The sequence below is a fragment of the Stylophora pistillata genome, chromosome 2, assembly GCF_964205215.1.
Source record: "Stylophora pistillata chromosome 2, jaStyPist1.2, whole genome shotgun sequence".
NCBI lineage: Eukaryota > Metazoa > Cnidaria > Anthozoa > Scleractinia > Pocilloporidae > Stylophora > Stylophora pistillata.
Genome location: NC_142520.1, coordinates 31,174,315 through 31,181,814, shown reverse-complemented (window position 1 = coordinate 31,181,814; position 7,500 = coordinate 31,174,315).

Sequence of the window (7,500 nt, the reverse complement as noted above, 5' to 3'; positions counted from 1 at the left end):
TCCAAGGAAATGAGCGGCTCATTTCGTTAAATTTGTTACAAATCAACGTGATCAGATGGAAAATAATGATACTTTTCAGTTGGGCTACATATGAACAGAAATTAACGGTGCTAGTTCATGCTAAGAAGTTGTTTTATAATGGAAACAATATTTGAAATTTGCCAGAAACCGATTATGTCACTGGACGGGACAGTTAATTTGTTAGTAAGTAGGATATAAGAAAAGAAAAGTAAAAAAAAAGTTTTCCAAGGAACGATTTACGTATTTCCCGTCTAAACATAAATTAATTTTAAGCTGATGTCTAGGGTAAGAGACAAACAACAGGCATGACCACGTGACAATTTTGTTCTTCGTTGTCTTTAACGTAAAGAGGATTAGGTTTCACGATGATGGAAAACGTGACTGGGATTTTTTGTTGTGATGCATCAGTCGTGTGCTATCATATTATTTTCTTTTCAACATTTAACATTTGCCTCGTGTTAACTATTTACGGAAAATGTTGGGAAAAAATGTCAGCGAAAAGTGCTTTTTAAATTAACATTGTAACGCAGATTATCACAATATAGTGGACATATGTACGCGAAGCAGCTAAGCAGCATTTTTTCGTTTGACGTAAACATCCAACTCAACCAGTCTAACATTAACGAAACCCAAAGCAAATGTTACAGCTTATTTGATCTAAAGTGCTATGTGGTAAAGAACGCAAGAAACTACCGGTTTTCAGCTCATCTCAACTAATCTTTTGTATTGTAAAAATCCTCTTCGGGGTAGAAAGGCAGCCGTTTGCCTTCTCCTTTCGTCTTATTAGCTTGAGCCCGATACTCTTTCAAGGCTATTACCGACAACTCTTTTCAATGCATTTAACCGGCGCTTTGCCGCTTTTTCCCGATTCCTGCTGTACAACTGTTTTGTACTTGTCAGGGTCAATTATCTTTAACTCACATATTCCAATGTAGTCTCTTAAAGTGTTCCTAGGCACACCATATTCCCTCATTGCCTTGGCAAGGGAGCACTTTTTTTTGGCAAGAAGTTCAGGACACTCTCATGCCTTTGTGGACGCCACTAAAGTTGAGGCCTGTAATTAGTCCTTAGAAACAGAATGACATTAAATTAGTGGTGCTGGCTTGCTATAGTCTTGAGGGGTTACGGACCTAAGAAGGGCCCGATTTTTAAACTCTTTAGTACACTCCAAATACGATATTCTACGACTAAAACCTCACGGATATGCGACATTTGCGACAATACAGAGGTCAATAAATAGCCAAACTAAACTGCTGAGTGTTCAAGGGGACTGGGCCCTAACAGTCCTAACAGTTTCAACAGCTTTTAACTCAAAATCTGCAGTATGACCCAACTTTTGTTCCGATTAAACATCTGTAGGAGAACGTTTTTCCTTTTCAAAAATACCCGCGGTCTTACATTCTTTTAATAATATTTGGCCGTGGATGTGTTTCTCCCCTATAAATTAAACAGGTTTTTGAAACCGCTGACGGGAGCAATATGCATGCCCTTTATTTGAGCGCGCTACTTTTACGTGAAGCCAAGCCATTTTGCGCGCGATGAAAAGTGGAAAAATTAACACTCTTTTGCGCGTTGTTTATCTTTCCGTACGTACACTTTAACGATTTTAAACTGTCACCCGCGGGTACCGCTACGCAATCTCTTTTTTTTTTTAACAATGTCTTCGGAAATACAACGAACTCACATTTAGCAATTATGCAAAAGTTGTGCACAAGAACAGATTCTTTTACATACCTCTAGACCTTTTTGGGGCAGGTTCCTTGATCTCTTCGACACTATTATCACTCTGGCGGTCTTTATTCTCGCTATCACGTCGAGCCACACTATCCTTATTTTACTTTAAGGCAGTTTGCACACGTTGGTTTTTGCCCACTACATCTGCAGAATATAAAATAACCCTTAAGTTTTTTCGGGGACCAACTGAGGGTCGTAGTGGACGCAATCCTTGTTTAAACGTTAACACAGAAATGTAACCATGCATTTAGTCGTTTAAAAGCGCATAAACACCACAAAAATAGAAGATGGTAAACTTGTGGTATATTGCCACTCCCGTTGGCACACGAAATGCTAAGATTGACGAGTAGCGTTTTTGAAGTAGTCATATGTCTGTATTCAATCTAAAGACTACTTATTTTTCATCTGCCCCATTCTATAGTTATTTAAGTTAAACCTACACATAGTTTTAAGATTACTGGAGACCTTCAAGGGTGTCCTCCGGGAAAATATTCTTTGCGCGCCACTTTAAAGAAAACCACGGTAACATATCTATCATTGCAAAGCTAATAAACTGTAAAATCCTAAAATATCAATACATTTTAATATTTTTGTTTTGATAGGCATTTGCCAGCCTTAAAGCGCAAAGCTAACCGGGCAAGGGGAAAAGAGAAATGATAGAGGAGTAGCCTTTCAACAGGCCTAGTCGGAGCCCAGCGTTTGGATAACTGTACAGGGGCGGATCTAGGGGGAGGGTGCAGGGGGTGCGCACCCCTCGCTGACATGACCTGCGGCTTTCTAATACAACTGGTGTTTACGTCCAGTCACCAGTCAGTTTTGCCATTCTTTAGTGGTGCACCCCCTCCTAGAAAAAAATCTTGGATCCACCCCTGACTATACATTAAAACTAAACGCGCGATTCACGCTTCGTCCGGTTTTTTTTTACTAGAAAATAAGGATAAAAAACAGTCTTTGAAGCAGAGGAAAGTAGTGTCTGAAACACGGCTGCCATGTCAGATATCAGCGATTAAATTCGCCAGCAATTCCGCGGCAATCCAATTCGGTTTGTTTGCCGGAAGAAGGCAGCGACAAAATTTGCTTGTGATTTGCGCTCGAGTTTGAATTTGGGCACGCGAAGATCGCACAAAATCGCCTCGTGTAGCGTTGCCTTAAGAGACTCACATAATCGACAAAAGCGAAGATTTGCAAAACGCAAGGTGTAAACAACAGAAGCCCAATACTAGTCCGCGGTGGGATTGCCGCGAAATTTTTTACGGTTCAACTCAATGGCTGACACATTCTAATTGGCTTAAAACAGTTTGCGGATAGTGGACTTGTTTGACAAATTCGCGTTTTTGTGGATAACTCGTACGGGTATTAAGTTTTTGAAATATTTGTTTCTGAAATATGCAGATAAAGTAGTGGTCTTGAATTTGGCTTGGAAATAATATTACGAAAAACACCGCCCCTTAAAGGTCTACAGCAACCGTAACTCCTGCACACGTTGTCTACCTGATAGTAACAAACCCGATAGTAACAGCTCTTAAATAGGGGACATTTCATTTAGATAATTGAATTCTATAAAGGAAAAAGGGTTTCTACCTTCAAGCTCCTGAATGCGCCTTTGCATTGCAGCCAACGTTTCTTGGTAGCCCCGTTCGCGTTTTTTGTTTAGCTCTTCAGACCGCCTGATTTGGACAGTGGCTGCTGCAAGATCGTTTTTAATATCCTGATATTTCGAACCCTTCTTGTCCTTCTTGGTTTCCTTTGAACTGTATATCTAAACAGAAATGACTCAAGTGGGAAAAGAGCGTCAAATCAGACAAGTAGAAATCGTGTGTAGAAATTGTGCGCAAGCGAGGGGCGCGAGAGCGACTATGAAGTGGGCAAAATGAAAAAAAACAGCAACAAAAGGCGTCGTAAAAAAAATCAAAAGGCGTCGTTTCAATTTACCATACGCCAGCCCTTTTAAAGTAAAGGAAGTGGGGCTTACCCGTTTTCAGTGCCTGCTTTTCCTTTAGAGGATGAAGTCTTTGCACTCCCTGCACTTCTTTTCTTCTCTGGAGTCTGTGATGCCAGAACACCACTTACAATACTATTGTTGAGGCAGTCGCAACGATTTACCGCTTCTCCACAGAATTTACATCTGTTCGGACATCGTTGAACAATATCCCCTGTAATTAAGGTCGAAATAATCGAGCACAATTCTTTGTGTATAATGGAAGTATACGTTGCCTCCTTGCTTTTAGTGCACCGATAAAGTGTCGATATCGGCAGGTATTTAATATGCGTAAAAAAATTAAGGTTTGAACCCTATCAGAAACTAGCTCATTTTTTCACCTTTTCAGACAACTATCCCACGCTTGTCACACACTATCGTAAACTGCCGCTTATAAGCTTCGTAAATGGTTTTTGATGGAGGCTTATAAATGGGAGGGGGGAGGGGCGTATATAATAAAAAAAGTTTCGAATTGAGCTACGGCAGTGTTGCTCAAAATGCGTTTTTATTTTCTAGTTTTAATTAAGGACGTTCGCGACCAAAATGTTCCCACGTTCAGATTGTTTTAAAACTTGTCATGCAGTAAGGTAAAGATCAATTCAACTTTTGGCGAGAAGGAAAAACAAGGAGTGTCATCTTGCTCGTTTCCGAGAAAAGACGCATTGAAGCCCATGCGTTGTTAGAAGCTTTCGTTATTTTGAGACTGTCCTAAATGCTTTGCCACCAGGAATTTAATTGGTTTCCGCCAGTGTTGCTTCTCATGATTACTTATAAACTATTATACTTACGCATAAATTATATATATTTTAACAATTTGCATATTTCATAGAGATATTTTTAAGACATATTAAATTAGTCTTGTATTACCAATATTTTTTTTCCTTTGGACTTTCACCTAGTTGGAGCTTGCTCTGTTGTGATTGTTCCTTTGCTTCTCGCTTTTCGTTTTACTATTGAGCTTAATATTTATCCTTGTTATTTTTTTTATTTTTATTTTTTAACTCAGTGGAAGCTTAATAAATAAATAAATTTATTAAATAAATGTCAGCTTACAACTATCAGCAATTAAAGAAACTACAATAGTGGAATTTAGATTAAACCACTTATTCCGGTGATCACCAACATAATTAACAGCTCGTTGGAATCGGGTATTTTTCCTGACAGCTGGAAAAAGGCCGTGGTTATACCACTGTTAAAGAAAGTGGGACTTGAATCTCTCTTTGAACTTGCGTCCTGTAAGCAACCTGGCTTATATTCCCAGGTTCACTGAGCGCGCAGTATTCAATCAGACACACACCACCTTGTTCGGTCTAGTCTCTATCCGCTATTGCAATCTGCATATCGCCGGTATCACAGTACGGAAACAGCATCGGTCAAAGTTACTAATGATATTCTATTGAATATGAACTCGCAGCGTGCTACACTGCTTGTCCTCTTAGACTTAAGTGCTGCCTTCGATTTTGCTTAAACGCTTGTCCACTGATTTTGGTATAGGCGGGAAGGCTTTAGAGTGGTTCTCGTCGTATTTGTCGGGACGTAGCCAGCGTGATTTGTTTGAGGGGGCTACATCTGATAGCTTCGATCTGCGTTTTGGTGTTCCACAAGGCAACTGTCTCGGCCAGCTTCTTTTTGTGGTTTATGCCTTCAAGCTCTTTGAGATAGTACAAGTCCACCTGCCGAATGCGCACGTCTTTTAATCCTAACAGTCCTACGGATCAAGCAAAGGCATTGGAAGCCAGGGAGCATGCATTAGTGACTTACGTAAATGGATGTACCGCGAAAAATTAAAGATTAACGATGATAAGACTGAATTTCTTGTTATTGGATCGAGACAACAGTTGCTGAAAATTGATCACTGTTCAGTCCGTGTTGGCATGATCGATATTAAACCTGTCTAAGTAGTGCGCAATCTGGGTGCCTGGTTGGACTCGAATTTTTCTATGTCGACCCACATTTCTAAGTCTTGTAGTGCGGCATTTTTGTCGTTACATAAAATCAAGAGAATAAGCTACTTTCTGCCTAGAGAAAAATTAGAAAGGGTGTTGCATGCCTTTGTTACAAGTAGACCTGATTACTGTAATGGATTTCTCTATGGGCTACGGGACTGTGAATTAGCTAAATTGCAAAGAGCACAAAACGCTGCAGCCAGGCTACTTGTGTCATGTAAAAAGAATGACCACATTACGCCTGTTTTGATAAATTTATAATGATAATTGAACTGAGTGGAGTGCAATTTGGGCTGAAATCAGAAGCGTGATTTCGAAATCGAACGAGCGCGCAGCGCAAGTTCAATTTGAAATCACAAGTATGATTTCAGACCAAAATTGCACGACACGAGGTTCAATTACCACTTTATTACATCCATTTTGAAATCGCCCAAATACTAGTCTTCCTCGCAGCCGTTTTTTTTTGGATGTCACGCAACGCTCCCCCAAAAGAACGGCTGCTGACAACCGAACTACATTCTTTTCTCCGAATTGGCCAATCACAGCTCGGGTTCCATTTTCAGGAACCTTTTCGCGCCAGATTCACCTTTTGAGACTCGTCCAATCAGATATCGTTTTCTATCGCGATCTTCATGTGGAAAACACTAGACAAATGGCGGTGCTTGAAGGAGCTTTTCGCAAAACGTCGTCAAAGTTCAAAATTTTCGAGCTTAAAGCTCACCAGAAGCTTGCAATTAAAAAAGTTTTAGTCGAGAAAGAAGATGTTTTTGTTAAGTTGCCTACAGGATCCGGGAAATCGTTAATATATCAGGCACTCCCGCTCGTGTTTGACCATGTTACCGATGAAAGTGGTCATATTATTGTTATTGTTGTTGCGTTGTACCAACGTGCGGAAACACTCGATAATTCGGGCCGATTTCCTGTACCGGTGATAAGAAGCCACGAACATAACTAATCGGGTTCGCTCCAGCTAGCAGCGGACTGGCAAATGAAGAAGTACAAGTAGTGTAGGAGACGTTGGCCGACCTAAATTGCAGTGTTGTCGAAGCTTCGCCCGGTTTGTTGACGGCAAGCACGCGCTTTTTAACTCCTGGGCCCAGTTGTTCGAAGATCGATTAGCGCTAACCCAGGATTAAATTTTAATCCAGGTTTCTATATTTCTCTGTTCAAAAGCCATTTTAAGATAATTTTCCCAATTCTTCTTAGAGCATTCAGTCATCAAATTGTAAACAAATGGAATTAAAGTGAATTTTATTTTAAAGCTTTCAGATCTGCAATTAAATTTCCCGGTAACCCTGGGTTATCTTAACCCGCCTTTGAACAACCCGGCCCTGATCTCCATCTGTAGGTCGAAGCAAGCGTTTAGCCCTTGGCCTAGATTGAAAGGCGTCTTGTATTTCCTTTTGATTATTGATGTAATTTACTGTTTCTTATATATTCTGACTTTTATAATCTGTAGTAACCTCTTGAAGTAGTGCGAATCAAGAGTTTCAGTTCAGTTTTTAGCTTCTTCTACTTTCTCGGTTGCTCGCTGAAACTTTAACAACCGCTCAAACAATCTAGCGTTCGTGTCGTTGGCGTAGCAGTTGACGTCTATGTTAAGCGTAGATTCTGCAATTTCAACGAAATTGTGAGAAGTTTTCCCAAAAATATATACTCTATCTTTACCAGGGCACAACGATGAACATGTGAAACATTTCGAGCTCTCATTGACAAATTTCTTCAGTGTTTCTCCCAACATTTACATTTTCGCGTGAAACCTTACGTCATTCAGATTTTCTGGTATGTGATTGGTCTGTTCAATAGACCGCGACCAAAGCG